General features: G+C 38.6%; 1 protein-coding gene across 4 annotated transcripts in view; it reads left to right on the forward strand.

Moving 5' to 3' along the window:
* The first annotated feature begins 295 nt into the window (after positions 1 to 295).
* GPBP1 (GC-rich promoter binding protein 1) overlaps positions 296 to 16,255 on the forward strand; it is a 73,255-nt gene continuing 57,295 nt past the window's right edge. The window contains exons 1-2 of one of the 4 annotated variants that reach the window (XM_015072565.3): positions 296 to 599; positions 1,850 to 2,837. The gene's annotated coding sequence lies outside the window, so the exon portion shown is untranslated. The remainder of the gene's footprint in view (positions 600 to 1,849; positions 2,838 to 16,255) is intronic. The other 3 variants (XM_053223154.1, XM_015072564.3, XM_015072566.3) reach the window with 3 other exon arrangements.

Consider the following 16,255-nt stretch of genomic DNA (forward strand, 5'->3'; position numbering starts at 1 on the left):
CTGGGAGCGGCGGGGAATTCCCCCTTCCACCGAACTTTCCCGATTGTTCACCGTCCTCACGTCAGCAGCAGGGGGTAATCCCCGACTCCAGCTGCTCTTGACGTCACTGCGTGGAGCCACCGCCCCCCACGCGCCCCTACCTCCGGGGCTTCCTCGACGCCCCGCCCCCAGACGTAGCCACGCCCCATTCCCCTCCCCCCAGCCGCCCCACGTAGAGGGCGGAGCTTCTTCGGCCGGGGCGTGAGCGGTTGCTTGGGCCAGAAGGTTCTCTGGTGGAGGCGCTCCTCCTGCTACCCCGCCCAGTAGGTTCGTTCGCAGCGCTTCTTCCACACCCTTTCTCCCTCCTCCTTCTCCTCGCCCCGCCTTTTCCCTCCCTTCTGTTCAACCCGTCTAGTTCCTTCCCCGCCTCGCCACCTTCCACGATCTCGCGAGACTTGACCCAGAACATTGCGGATCGGGTCGGCGCCATTTTGGGACTGAGACTGGTTGTGGGGGAGGGAAAAGCGGCAAAAGGGGATTATTCAAAGTACCGAAAACCTTCTCCGGGGATCGAACGCAGCGGCACCCCCAGGCCAGGGGCACCTCTGGTGTGGCAGAAGGTAACACCGTCTTCCGTGCTCCGTGCTGGAGTCTGGGGGAGGAAGGGGGTGCCCGTGTCGGCGTTGGGGTTTGAGGGGTCGGGAGCGGCGTTGGCGGCGCGAGGTGTGAGGCTGCCCTCGGACGCGGTGTAGGGGGTGGAGGAGAGCAAGGAGGGAGACGGAAAGACGGCGCCGAGAGGCCTCTATATATTTACTGGGCCCCTGTGAGGCGGGGGTGGCGGTTGTGGCGAGGGGGTGGGTGGTTGAGGCTTGGTGGCTGGGGGGATGTTTGGCGGAGGCTCAGAACGGGTCCGACGCCCTCCGTGCTCGGTCTTCCTTCCTCCGGCCTCGCACACGCCCGCCTCCTTTGGCACTACTCCTCCTCTTAGAGAGCTGCGGGAGTCGAGGCCGAGTTGTGGCCTTCGGTTGTTTTCTTCAGTAGCGCGCCCGCTTTCCGCCTCTCCCGGGTCTTTGGCACTAGGTATGTACTGAGTCCAGTGCTACCATGTCCCCCCGAGTCCTGTGGGGCCTGAAGGGACCTATTCTGTTTTTGGAGAGGACCACTCTTAACATGATTTACGAGAAGGGTTGGGTACCTACCACCCCCTCAGTGTTGGGAGAAACCTGTTTTCTTAATTCAGGGAAATGGGGACCGACACGTTTCTCCCACAGTTGCCCTCAGAAGCCAGGGAAGTCTCACCCTCAGGCGAGTTTAAGGAATGTTCATATCCCGTTTCTCACCCACCTACTTTCTACCCTTAATGGGGAAATGTGTCTTTTCTTTTAGACATTCTAATTTGGAGGGCGCGTCTTTCCTTTTACATTCCTTATTCTCTTAAGTTGCATTTAGTAATGCCCCATGGCACCACACCTGCCTGTTCGTTTTTCTTCGGTAGCGTGAATTGAAAATATGGAAGATCTTTTATAAGATTGTGTGGCAGTTTCATAGTTTTAATTTTTACTCCCAAAGTGTGGGGAAGGTTTGTTTATATAATCCCCCTGTATTATATCCGCACCCCCTTCCCAGTTGAAATCACTCCTTGTGTTCTGTAACATCGTCTCCCACCTTTTCCTCTCTTATTCTAAAGTCTTTTTAATACATTAAGTGTTTTTGGGCGCTTGCTTGGGCAGAGCCTTTTTTTTAGATCCCAGTAGAATTGGATAGAGGTGAATTTCTCTCTAGAAGTAGGCTTCTTCAAGATGGGGGTTAATTTTTTGCTCAAAATTAAAATTCAGTGTGTAATTTTTTTTTTTTTTTGTAACTTTTACAGGTGATTGAATTACCCATTTGTGAAGATCATCTTCTAGGTTTTGTGTTAAAAGGCCCCGGATATTTGAAGTGGCCATTTTGGGATTACAATATCTTTGGATAATTTTGCCCCAGAAGTTTATTAAAAGTGACAAGAATCATCTCTGAAGTGAATTTATAGTAGTGAACAGTTCTGCAAGCTACTTAAAGAGACCCAGTCATTTCTTCAGTATTTTGGTTCAAACGGATTATATAACTGGTTAAATTATTTCAGCTGGTGGTATTTTTTTTTGCCCCTTCCCCCCCCACCCCCACCCTTCTCCTGTAGTTGGTGTTCTTCAGCCAAAACTGTAAGATATGTTTGATTTGTGTACTAAGTAGTTTCGGCAGTTTCAAATTACTGTTTAAGTACTGCTGAAGTTTCATGGCATTTTATTTTTACCTTTATTAAAAGTTTTAGGAATTTTTGACCTCAGCTATTTTCATGTCACAATGGGACAGCTTTTCTAAATGAAGACGTTGAAAGAATACAGAGTTTTTTTCCTTTTATCTTTTATTTACGTGGAAATTTAAGATGTTGCAGTTTTCCAGCAGCATGGTAGTATTGAGATAGCTATGTGTCTCTCTTTGTGTTGATGTTTAGGAATGTTCTTCAGATGTGAAATTTTCTTTTTGTTTTTGCTTTTTGGCTCATAAATTGGATATTTCATCTGGAGTGGATAAGTACAACAGTGACAAGTACATGGAATAATAAAGAAGACTTTAAAATCTTAAATCCAAGGAACTTGGCTAATTCTGGAGATAGCCGTATGAAAACTTTAAGACAGAAGTATGGGTAGCTGACTTGAAGTAACTCTATGTCAAATAGTCATAGGCTAAGTATCTTCAAAGAACTTGGATATTATTTCAGAGGATACAAAATAAAAAAACAAACTGGAAAACATAAAGATTACAGAGAAAAACCCAACACCTTCCTGTGCAGTCCTGTTGGAATTTGTAAGTATTAAATGGTGAGCAAATCAAGAGTTCATTTGTAAATTAATGAGTCAAGTTTATCCTATGTTGGAAGACTTTCTGTTTCTTGGAATAATACTGCTTGGCTTAGTTTCCTGGACAGTCTGTAAAGTACTGTTAAGTAAATTGAAATGAAGAAAGAGTTAAGATATAAGAATATTTTGGATCAAACAGTCCACATTTTACATTTTTGTGCTCCAAAAGTAAAAAAAAAAAAAAAACCAAAAATCCTTATGATCAGTATTCATCTTAATTTTTATGGATTCATAGATTGTTAAAAAGGCGGGAAAAATGTTTCATGAGTCTTTCCAGTCAGTTTATTTTTTTTTTATTTTTTTTAATCTTTATTTATTTTTGAGAGAGAGAGAGAGGGAGACAGAATCTGAAGCAGGTTCCAGGCTCTGAGCTGTCACCACAGAGCCCGACTTGGGGCTCAAACCAGTGAACCATGAGATCATGACCTGAGCTGAAGTCGGATGCTTAACCAACTGAGCCACCCAGGCACCCCCAGTTTACTTTCTTAGTGTGAGTTTAGACTGCTTTCTAAAGGCAATTTTGTATTACAGTTTAGTTAGGTAGTTTAAATTATAACATAGGGCTTGGTTTTTAAACCTGATATTTCATAATCGTTCATAATTCTTTTAAATAACTGATTTCCTTTTCGGAAGTTTATGCTGGCTTATGTTTATAAACAAAGCTTTTTTAAAAAATTGGAAATATTGCTGTAATAGAGATCTTCTGACAAATGAGAATTCTGATTTTATAATTGTTATATTTTTCAGAATTGAATAATAGTACTTTGTTACCGTATAATTTCTCAGTCTATTCTAGGCATAGGAGTGTCTTTAAAAATTTATTAAAATACATTTTTTAGAAAGTTACTACTAGTGAATATAATAAAACTAGAGTTTATTTCATTTAATTACTTTTCTGAGATAAAAGATTGTAATTTTGAACATTTTGCCAAGATGGCCTTACAACTTGTCAGTACTTCAGTTATTTCAAAACTTTTTTGCTTTGCTCTTGAATCCTTTTATCTCACTTAGAGCAGAAGAGGTAGTAGAGTTCAAAAGAATGGAAGTACCAAATATAGCACTTATTTTCTGATCTAAAATTGAGATTAGAGTTCATTAATTTTGTTAAAATAGACTGGGTTAGTTGTGTTTTCTCCGTCAGTGCTATGTAGTACTTTTAATTGAGGTTCCACCTTGATTTATGTAAAAAAAGTGGCAAGACCATTCTCCACACCTTTTCACTTCAGATTGCCTGCTATTTTATTCATTTTTCAATTTAATGACTTTTCAAGTAATTTGTCTAAGAACATATATCTTAAATGGGATTAAAAAGTTGAACTGCGGGGCGCCTGGATGGCTCAGTTGGGTAAGTGGCTGACTTCGGCACAGGTTGAGATCTCATAGTTCTGGGGTTCAGGCCCCGCATCGGGCTCTGTGCTGACAGCTCAGAGCCTGGAGCCTGCTTCGGATTCTGTACCTCTCTCTCTGTCTCCCTCTCAAAATTACATAAACATTAAAAAAAAAATGTTGAACTGGAAGGGCACTTGGGTTGCTCAGTCGGTTAGTCCCTCACTCTTGATTTTGGCTCAGGTCATGATCTTCGGGTTTGTGGGATTGAGCCCCAGTGTGGTTCTGTGCTGACAGCACAGAGCCTGCTTGGGATTCTCTTCTGTCTCTCTGCCCCTCTCCTGCTTGCACGCGGGCTTTCTCTCTTTCAAAATAAAATAAACCTTTAAAAAAAAAAAGTTAAACTGGTAATCATTTTTTTTTCGTGGAAAAGAACAACATTATTTGTGATTATCTTCCTTTAAATTATTCCTATGGATGTTACCTGAAAGCCTTGGTGTCAGGATAAAACTAACTCCAGAGTCAGGGTTTTTAACATTAACTTTAATCTTTGAATGGTCTGACGTTGGTGAACTTTGCTTACAGCAGTTGTTCAAGGACATATTTACTTACTTGAACGTCTTGATAAATATTTTATTATATTCTTGGCATTGAGTAGATAGCAATACTAATTGGAACAATTGCTGGGCTGCTCCCCCTACCCTCTTAGTACCTCTTTTGAGCCTCTTTTTCTCCCCTATTCTATTCTATTGTTGTTTTTTTTTTTAATCTGTGCCTAGACTATAGACATAAGAAATAATCTAGTAATACTTATAGATGATGATAGTGTCACATATTCTGTATAATAAACATATTTACCTAATATACCTTAACCTTAGAATAATTCTGTGAAGAAAGTGCTGTTACAGTGGTATAGATAAGAAAATTAAGATTTAGAAAGATTGAAACTTGGAGAAAGTTACTTGGTTAGGACCAAAGTTACGTAGGAGTCTGGGCCAAATCTCTCAGGTCTGACTGGAGGGCTCCACACTTTCAGTCACCGTGCTACACTATAAATGCTAATTTGAGCATTATCCATGATATTTTTGTTTCTTCTCTTATACTGCTTCTCTTTGGTTAATATTGACTACTAGTGGCATTTGGAATTAAGCCAGAAGGTAGAAGAGAAAATATTGTTCGTATTGCTGTTTGTTAGTAACTGGTAAAATTTTGGTTAGCCAAAAATTAAAATGTGGTTTCAGGTTTTGTTCATGTCTTACACACCCATAGCCTTTTTGTACAGGTATGAAGCTAAATTCATTTTAGCTTTGTTGTACTTTTTCTCTGGTTTTGAACTGAGATTAGTCCATGAATTTTTGTGCTTAAAGTTCCTGACGCTTGAGAATTGATGAAGGGAAGAATAGTAGGGAAATAAAAGGAATGGAAAATAATAGGGAAAGAACAAGAGTGAGCAGAAGAAAGAAAAAAATGAAATTTAGAGAGTTACAGAGGAATAAAGATGGGAACCTCTAGTCTGAAAGTGAAATTAGCAATTGAGGATAGAACCTAAACTCCAGGCCAGGGGCCTCTGGGTGGCTTAGTTGGTTGAGGGTCCCACTCTTAATTTCTCCTCAGGTTATGATCCCAGGGTGGGTCATGGGATTGAGCCCTGTGTTGGGCTCAGTGCTGAGTGTTGGAGTGGGCTTGGGATTCTCTCTCTGTCCCCTTCTGCCGCTCTCCCTCATGCTCTCTTTAAAAGAAAAAACAAAACCAGTAACATAAACCCAAGCAGGATCATCTAATTGTCTTTGACCTAACCACCTTTTCTGTTTAATTTTTTACAAAAACGTTAAGGTAACCATATAGATCCAGGTAAGGGTAGTGATGTAGAAAAAGAGAAATGGCTGGGAGTTAAAAGAGATTTTGGGTTTAGGGATTGGAAATTTTAGAAAAGAGCCTATGTGACCTTGTATATTTACCTAATCTCTTTGGTGTTAGTGTTTTCATAAAACTGATGACAATAATATATGAAGGCTTTTTGTTAATGGAGAAGCATAATCTATAAAGTTTTATTCTAATTCCAATATTTTAAGATTCTGAGTGTTACATGTCAAATCAGTATTTGTCATAGTCTGAAGTTATTTCTTCTTTCAAGTTTATTTGTTTATTTTGAGAGAGGGAGAGAGTGCCAGCAGGGGAGGGTCAAGAGAGAGCAGGAGAGAATCCCAAGCCAGTTGCACACGTAGAGGGTCTCTCTCTATCCTACAACCCAGGAGCTGAGCTGACATCAAGAGTTGGGTGCTTAACCCACTGAGCCACTCAGGTGCCCCTGCAGTTTCATTTATTATCCTAGCTTGGCCTTTGAATAAGAAGGTAACCGTAGTATCTCATCTCTTTGCCTTTTAGTTCCATTCTCTTTTTTCCTGTAGTCTCTCCGTGGCCAGAAAAGTCTACCTAAAGTAGGGCTCTTTGTTTTGTTATCTCACTAGCCTTTAAGGTGATGGATTTGACATATTTAGGAAGAGCAGGTTGGAAAGAGATTTGTTCACTGTCCCCTTCTCCCCTTTTATAAATGTTTTATATATCAGGATTTCCTAAAAATTTTTTTGGGTGGGGGGGCAGCTACATAAGTGGGTGTGGGAGACTGTGGTTTGAGAACTGTCTAAAATTGATTATTTTGGGTATGCTTAAATATTTTTTCTCAGGAGCGGGTCCATTGCTTTGAGCAGGACTCTCATTAGAAATGGAATGTTAGAATTACTGATAAACCTTTTGTGGTTTGATTGTCAGTTTTACCTGCTTGCTTTTCTCCTTTTTGTTAGCTGCTACACCCAGCAGAATAGTTAGAGGCTTTTGCTCTATGTCTTTTCAAGTAATTACTAGTTTCTGCATCTTTTTATACAAAGTATCCCATTCTTTTTCTTGTTCTTGAGTCATCTTTGTGTTCACAGCTTTGGTGAGTGTAGTGTTTTGGTGTTTTATTTTCTGCCCTTTAATTCAGTTTACAGATTATATTTTTTGAAACCGTATTTAAAAGTGTTTTTCAGGGGCGCCTGGGTGGCTCGGTCGGTTAAGTGTCTGACTTCGGCTCAGGGTCCGTGAGTTCGAGCCTCGCGTCGGGCTCTGTGCTGACTGCTCAGAGCCTGGAGCCTGTTTCAGATTCTGTGTCTCCCTCTCTCTCTGCCCCTCCCCTGTTCACGCTCTGTCTCTCTCTGTCTCAAAAATAAATAAACGTTAAAAAAAAAAATTAAAAAAAAATAAAAGTTTTTTCAGGCTTATTTTTTAGCAAGAAAGTTTTAAAATTGTAGTTAAATACGTTGCGTTTCCTTTGAAACTCAGAACTTGCAAATACCCTTTAAGAAATTCTTAAACTGAAAATTGTCAGAAAGTTATCTATACATATACATATTAGTAAAAGAAATTAGTTGGTTTTTCAGTGAATGTAAATATTTTAATGAAGGAGCTTTAAAAAATAAAAATTGTTACTATCTCACATGATTTCTGTGGGTGAGAAATTTGGCAACAGTTGAGCTGAGTGATTCTGACTCCCTCTAGGTCCGAATCTAAAATCTACATCAATATGGTAACCAGGGCTGCAGTTATTTGAAGGCTTGACTGGGGCTCAATGATCTTTTTCCAAGATGGTGTACTCATTGGCCTGGCAGGTTGATGCTGGCTCTTACCTGGAGGACTCAGTTCCTTACCGTACATGGATCTCCATGGAGCTCTTTTGAGTGTCTTCTATGGTTTCTTTTTTTCTTTTTTAAAGTAATCTCTAGGGGTGCCTGGGTGGCTCAGTCGGTTGGACATCCAACTTCGGCTCAGGTCATGATCTCGCGGTCCGTGAGTTCGAGCCCCATGTCGGGCTCTGTGCTGACAGCTCAGAGCCTGCAGCCTGTTTCAGGTTCTTTGTCTCGCTCTCTCTATGACCTTCCCCCACTCATGCTCTGTCTCAAAAATGAATAAACGTTAAAAAAAAAAATTAAAAAAAATAATAAAGTAATCTCTACACTCAACTTGGGGCTCGAACTCACAACCCCAAGATCAGAAGTCCAGTGTTCCACCAGCTGAGCCACCCAAGTGCCCTTCCTCCTTAAGTTTCTTTAAATGTGGCAGCTGCAGTTTGTAGAGCAAGTCATCTGAGAAGAGAGATAGGTAGAAAGCACAGTACCTTTTAGGACCCATTCCAGAAGTCACTTCTGCCACATTCTTTTCGTTAAAAGCAAGTTATTAAGTCTAGCCCTCAATCAAGGGAGGGTAGTTAGGCTTCATCTTTTTTCAAAAGAATTTCTGGGCATACTTAAAAACCACAATAGGAGGTAATATTTCACAACCACTAGTTGTCGGCTTAATTGGAATTAGGCAAAGTCGGAGCTAAAGTCTTAGCTAAGTATAGGTAGGTTGGGCTATTATAAGTTTAGAGAAAATATATTCTAAATTTAGGAGACTTAAATCTTTCTACTTTTTAGCCATGATATGATTTGGAAGTAAGGGTTTTTTTTTTCCCCCGCCTTCATACTAATCTTCCAGTCATTGTAATGAGGGATAACTTTTTTTTTTTAAATCGTGGCAAAAAAAACGTAAGGTTTACCAATTTAGCCATTTTTGAGTGTATAAGTGGCTTTGAGTACCTTCACATTGTTGTGGATTCTTCATCTCCAGAACTTTTTTCATCTTCCCAAACTGATATTCTTTGTACCCATTAAACATTAACTTTGCATTTTTCCCTGTCTGTAGCCCCTGGCAATCACCATTCTACTTTGTATTTCTATGAATTAGGCTACACTAGGGACTTAGTGTAAGTGGAATTGTGCATATTTGTTGTTTTGTCATTGCTTTATTGTACTTTGTGTAATGTCTTCGAGGTTCATCCATGTTGTAGCATGTGGTAGAATCAATTTCCTTCCTTTTTAAGAGGAAAGAATAATCCATTGTATGTATGTATCAAATTTTGTTTACCCATCATCTGTAAATTGACACTTTAGTTGTTTCTGCCTTTCTGAAATCATGAATAATGCTGCTGTGAGAGTGTACAAATAATTGTTTGAATCCCTATTTTTTTTTTTTAATCTTTGACTTTAATCCTTTTGGATATATACCCAAAAGTGGAATTGCTGGTTCGTATGGTAATTATATTTTTAATTCTTTGAGGAGCCCCCATAGTGTTTTCCATAGTGATTGCACCATTTTTTATTCCTACCAGCCGTGCACATGGGTTCCAGTTTATCCATATTCTTTGCAACATTTGTTGTTTTCTGTGTTTTTGATAATAGCCATCTTAGTGGTTGTGATGTATCTGTGGTTTTGATGTGCATTTCCCTAATAATTACTGATGTCTTCTCATTTGCTTATTGGCCGTTTTTTTTTCTTTTTTTTTTTTTTTTTTTAATGTTTATTTATTTTTGAGACAGAGAGAGACAGAGCATGAACGGGGGAGGGTCAGAGAGAGGGAGACACAGAATCTGAAACAGGCTCCAGGCTCTGAGCCGTCAGCACAGAGCCCGACGCGGGGCTCGAACTCACAGGACCATGAGATAATGACCTGAGCCGAAGTCGGCCGCTTAACCGACTGAGCCACCCAGGCGCCCCACTTATTGGCCGTGTTTTAAAAAGTTTATTTATTTTGAGAGAGAGCATGTGTGTGGGGAGGGACAGAGTTGGACAGTCCCTAAGAGGCTCCATGGTGGTAGTGTGTAGCCAGAGGCAGGGCTCAATTCTCACAAACTGTGAGATCATGACCTGTGCTGAAACCAAGATTGGATGCTTAACCCATTGAGCCACCCAGGCGCCCTTGCTTATTGGCCATTTTATATCTTCTTTGAAGAAATGTGTATTCAAGTCCTTCACCCGTTTTCAAATTTGAATTGTTGGGAGTTCGGCATATATTCTGGATATCCACACCGGTCATGATGACTAGATTTTGATAGCTACTATTTATCAGTGCTTACCATGTTCCAGGCAGTGTTCTAAGCCTTGGAAGTGAATTAACTGTAATCCTCATGGACGGTGTGTGTGGGAAGGTCCTATTTTCATTTTACAAATGAGAAAATGAAAGCACAGAGATAGAAGTCACAAGGTCACATAGCCAGTAAGTGATATTTCTGAACCTATACATTCTGTATATCCAGAGCTGAGACTTCCAACTATGAGGGCTTATAGTTTAAGTTTTTAAGGTGTTAATAATGAGCAAAGTAAAAATACTACTGTTTCAGGACTGGGAAGATACTTTATCGTAAGCCAGTGACTAAATTTTATTTTCCTTAATGAGATACAGTTGTGACTTGTTTATAATCTGCCTTTCACATGGGTATATTCTTTACTCATTCGGGAGTATTTTACTTTTGGATCACTTCGTAACCAGTATTCACAGTATTTTAGATTAGAAAGTGCTTTTCCCAGTTATACTGTGAAATAACTGCTCTTTCCACTCTGAGGTTAATTTACCCAAGGTTGTCATTAAGTGACAGCCAGAATTTCAGTTTCGTTTATCTGTATTTCCTTAGGGTTCTAAGTAGATCTTATTCTAGAGCAGTGCTGTCCAATAGAACTTTGTGAAATGAGGGAAGCAGTCTATGTCTTTGCTGTTTGTTAGGATAATCTCTAGACCTAGGTCATTATTTGAGGTGTGGCTAGTGCAGATGAGGAACTGAATTTTGAGTTTTATTTAATTTTAATGTACATTTAAACAATCGCATGTGGCTGTTAGCTGCCATGTTAGCGCAGTTCTAGAGCCAGCGGTGTAGGATCCAGTAAGATCCGTGTATCTTTTTTTTTTAATGTTTATTTTTGAGAGAGAGAGAACACAAGTGCTTGTGCCCATGAGTGGGGGAGGGGCAAAGAGAGGGAGACAGGATCTGAAATGGGCTCCATGCTGACAGCAGAGAGCCTGATGTGGGACTCAAACTCATGAACTGTGAGATGTTGATGTGAGCAGAAATCAGGAGTCAGACAGTTAACTGATTGAGCCACCCAGGTGCCCCAGATCCATGTATGTTTTATAACAAGTACTTATCAAAGTCCCCTTTACTATCCTGAAATAAAATTTTATTCATATAATAAGATCATATTAATACACACCTGAAGAAAGACGTTTATAATAATAAATTTTAATATGTAGTAGTACAGATGTGAGAATTCTAGAAGACAAATGTTTCCAAAACATTCTCACAAATTTCCAAACACTGTTTGCCCTTCTTAAAAGAAACAAAGTGACTAGTGTTTTTTTTTAATAATTTTTTTTTTAATTTACTTATTTATTTTGAGAGAGAGCGTGTGTGCACATGAGAGAGTGGGGAAGGGGCAGAGAGATAGGGAAAGAGACTCCCAAGCAAGCAGTCTCTATACTACCGGTGCAGATCTCTAAACAGGGCTTGATCTCACAGACCCTTAATGGTCTGAGCCACCCAGGTGCCCTAGGATTAGTGTTTTCTTAAGTACTTCTGTCTTTTTAGGAAGAAAAGTATGTCGGGTAGATTAATAATACAGTGATTAAGGTACGTTTCATTTATTTTTCTAATATTTACTGCCATTTCAGTTGAGTAGGCAGTTAGCTAACATTAAATCTGTCTTATGGTGTAGTGGCATGGTATGTGTAGATATGATCAAAAGAAAAGTAATTATCAGCTTTCCTCTCATAAATTGAAGGTAAAAATCAGTATCCAATTTGGATTGGTGGCCTTGGTTGTTGATGTACAGGGGAAATTGTGAGATTAATTTATAATTCCTCAGAGCAAAGAATATAAATATAGGGTCAAAGTAGTATAGGGGAAGCACTATTAACAATAAAAATTAACATTTTAATAGTTTGTCTTTACAAAAGTGTGTGTGCCTGTTAGTTTTTTTTAATGGAAGTGTGAATGCATTTTTAAACTAGGTGTTTTGAAGTGTAGTTTACAAACAATAAATTCACTCTTTAAGCGTACAGTTTGAAGATATTTTTCAAATCAGTTGTGTAATCTTACCACGTGAGAATGTAGAGCATTTACATCACCTCAGTTACTTTATTGTCCTTTATGGACAGTCCTCTTCCCTCACCTCTGTTCTCTGGAAACCACCAATCTGTTTTTCTTGTCTTTTGTGTATTCTGGAATGTCATATAAAGGAATCAGACATTGTGTATACTTTTGTTTCTAGCTTTTTTCATGCATGTTATTGCATATATTATAATTCATTTTTTTTTTATTGCTAAGTGGTATTGTGTACACCACAAATGTTTATTCATTTTCTGGTTACTAGGCATTTGGGTTGTTTCCCATATTTGGCTTTTGTGAATAAAGTTTATGTGAACATTTGCATACCAGTTTTGTTTTGTTTTGTGGAGAATTATTTTCATTTCTCTTGGGAAAATTACCTAGCACTGTGATTGCAGGGTCATATGAATTTGTGTATTTAACTCTGCTGAAAACCTACCAAAGTGTTTTACAGACACTAAACCGTTTGCATTTGTACCAGCAGTATGGTGCATAGTTCTGCATTCTTGCCAGTATTTGATGTCAGTGTTTTAATTTTATCCATGGAGTTGGTGCATTGTTTGAATTAGCATTGTGGGTTTTTTTTTTTTTTTAAGTATATTTATTTTGAGAGAGCACAAGTGTGAGCTGGCGAGGGGCAGAGAGTGAGAGGGAGAATTCCAGGCAGGTTCTGTGCTGACAGCACTCAAGATTTCATCTCACGAACCATGAAATAGATGTCAGCGGAAATCGAGTTGGATACTCAACTGACTGAGCCACGTAGATGCCCCTTGCATTGTGGTTTTAATTTGTATTTCCCTAATAATGATGCTGAACATCTTTTTATGTTTTTGGTGGTGTCTGTTCAGATCTTTTGCCTGTTTAGAAAAGGTGAGATTGTCTTGTTGAATTGTAAGAATCATTTATATATTTTTGGATACAAGTGTGTGCAACACATGTTTTGCACATAATTTCTCCTAGTCTCCTAGAAATCTTTCTTTAATCCATAATTGCAGGATTTTGTCTTGCTTTCTTCTAGAAGTTTTGTTGGTTAGCTTGTAACCTTTTTTTTTTTTTTTTTTTGCATGTGGTGTGAGCAGTGGGTTGAGGTTCTTTTTTTTTTTTTTTAAATACTGTAGATGTCCAATTGCCTCCCAAAAAAACAAAACCTTTTTTTGTTTGTTTTGTTTGGTCTTTTTCCAGTACCATTTATTGAGAAGATTTTGTTTCCCATTGAATCAGTTTGAAATACCTCTTAAAATGCAGTTCTGCGAAACTGATTTATTTATCATTGCCGTATATGTTAAGTCAGTAGTTGATAAATACAGATGCTAGCATAGATCTTTTCTGCCTTATTTTTAAAATCCGGATATCTCTTGTTTTCTAAAATCTTTTATAGGAAATGTGGACTTAAAAGGAGAAATTGTTTTTATGGGCATGTGAGTAAGACCTGTTGCAAAATAATGCCATCTTGAATTGATAGAGCATTCTTCTTTTGAGTGGCTTGAAATGTTAGATATTATCTAATTTATACTTGAACATAAGTGAAAATATTTCTTCATTGGAAGTGAAAGGAGGGAACAAACTATCAACTTACTGTAAAACACTGACTCACCAGTGGTTCTGGGATTCTTGAGTGCTAGTCTGCTAGAGATGTTCATTGCCTTAGCAGATGTTTTAGTGCCTACTGTGTGCCTGCTCTTTCATGTACTGAACATTTATTTTACTTTTATTATTATTATTATTTTTACAATTTACTAAATTTATTTTAAAAGGATATGGTAGAGGCACTGGAGTGGCTCAGTTTATTTTTTTAAGTTTATTTTGAGAGAGAGAGAGAGAGAGAGAGAGAGTGAGCACAGTGGGCTGGGAGAGAGAGAATCCCAAGCAGGCTCTGCACTGTCAGCACAGATCCTGATGAGGGGCTTGAACTCAGGAACCATGATATCATGACCTGAGCTGAAATCAAGAGTTGGGACACTTAACCAACTGAGCCACCCAGGCACTTCTGTACTGAATATTTAGTAGCAAGGCAAAAATGTACTATTTCTGAACTCATCTAGTCGGTCTGCTCTGAAGTTCTGTGAATGCAGAGTAAATAGAGTCCTTTAATTGGAATTGTGGTTTCTTTGCTTCTGGTAAATAATAGCTATTTAATGATGACCAGGGTAGCCTTTGTAAGACTCTTACTTTTGCTCTGATAAAACTGTTTTTTTTTTTCCTGCCTCACAAGATTATCCTTACAATCCAGTGAAATAATGAGTGCTGAATGCTTTGAAATTGTAAAATGATGCAGACGTTATTAGCAGTATTGTTCTGGCTTCATCACATAGATAGTCGTGATTGAGGAGCATTATGATCAACTAGGAGAGAGAGAGCTTGTAGATTGGGAGCATAGGTAAATGTAAATTGAAAGGACAGAACTAAGCAGAAACCAGGTATATTTAGATTGTATTTTAGAATGTTTAAAATTGATGAAAATATAATGCATTGCCTTCTTTTGAAGCAATATTTGTGTAATCTGGATTATGGTACCATAGTTTATGGTACACAAATGATCTCACGTTAAATCTGCAGTCCATCTCTCTTCCCCATATTATACTCTTGTATTTTTTAACTGTGTTCTTGACCTCTCCATTTAGTTTACAAATTTAATATATCCAAAACTGCCCTCTTTGGAGTCTTAACTTAGCTCTATTCTTTCTCCATTCTTTCCTAGCTCAATAGATGGCTACACAGTCCATCTACTCAAGCTAAAAAAAAATGTGGCAATCACCTTTGGTTTCTTTTTTCCCATCTAATTAGCTAGCAAATCTATTTGAAATATGTCCATTTTTATTCCACTGCCACTGGACTTGTCCAAGCCACCATCTTCTCTAACCAGAACTACTGCTATAGCCTTGTAACTTTGTTCCTCTGCCATTCTTATACACTTGTAGTTTATTATTCACAGAGCCCACTGTACATACACATAATATGTAGACTCTAGGCTGTAAGCATTTATGCACTGTTTGTCCCTTCCATTTCTTTGCAAGCTTCCTTAAGGTCTGATACCATTGGCCTTTGGCCCTCTTTCTCTTTGAACACAGGAGGCATTTTCCTTCCTGTCTTAGGGCCTTTATGCTTACTCGTTCTTCTGTTTTCCCCTTGTTAGCTCATTTTTAGTGTATATGTTATATTCTAAGTGACCCTAACCATTCTGTGTGAAACTGGCAACCCCCCTTCCTAATCCTTTGGTTTCTCTTATCTGTTTATCCTATTTATTTCATTCAAAGCCCAGTCTCTGTCTTGTTTACTTTCACCCATATTTATCACTTAACTATTCTGAGGGCAGGGACCTTGTCTCATTTATTTTATTCTTAGTGCAGTTACTTGCAGAGTAAAAGAATTAACAATTTAGATAATTTAGGTTAACTTATTTTTTTCCCCACCTTTGAGTATGTGCACTTGGTATTTTTATTATAGCACTGCTGTTTAACTGTTGGGGGACTAGGAGAAATTTGTTAGGGATTATTTATAGCCCAGTTGATTTGTTGTCAGATCATTTAGAAGCTTTTTTTTCTGCCTAGACTTAAATAATTTGTTTTATGAGCTTTTAGTCTGTTTGCTAGATTTAAGACTGGCTTTGAATTTGCTATTAGCTTATTGTAGGAACTGCCTTTTAAGGACTTACACGTTATGACCCTTGCCTTTAAAAATGTTCCTTAGTTGGAACTGTTGAGTTGGAGGGATTAAAAGGTAGTAAAATTGTTCTCTCCAGTTTAAAAAGATAAAACACACTTTAAATTTCAAGGAGTAACTTTGAAATAAGTGAACAGAATTTTTGGCTCCTCATTTTCAGAAATGAGAAAGGCTCCGACAGTTCCTTTATATTAACTAATGTCTTGTTTTGAGAAGGAGACATAATCTTTTTATGTTTCCTTCTCCATGATACAAAAGGAGCTGTGTGCCCATAGAGTTCAATTATTTTTGGTATTAAAAATTTTCTCAGTGTGTTCTTGCTTTGGTTCTTTCTAAGAGCATGTTAAAGGTTGCTTACAAGGGGCTATACTTAGAAAGCTCTAGAAGGATGCTAAACTTGAGGCTGTTACAGTGGGTGATGAAATAATTGTTTCAAGGAACAGT

Source organism: Acinonyx jubatus, chromosome A1 (genome assembly GCF_027475565.1).
Source record: "Acinonyx jubatus isolate Ajub_Pintada_27869175 chromosome A1, VMU_Ajub_asm_v1.0, whole genome shotgun sequence".
Taxonomy (NCBI): Eukaryota; Metazoa; Chordata; class Mammalia; order Carnivora; family Felidae; genus Acinonyx; species Acinonyx jubatus.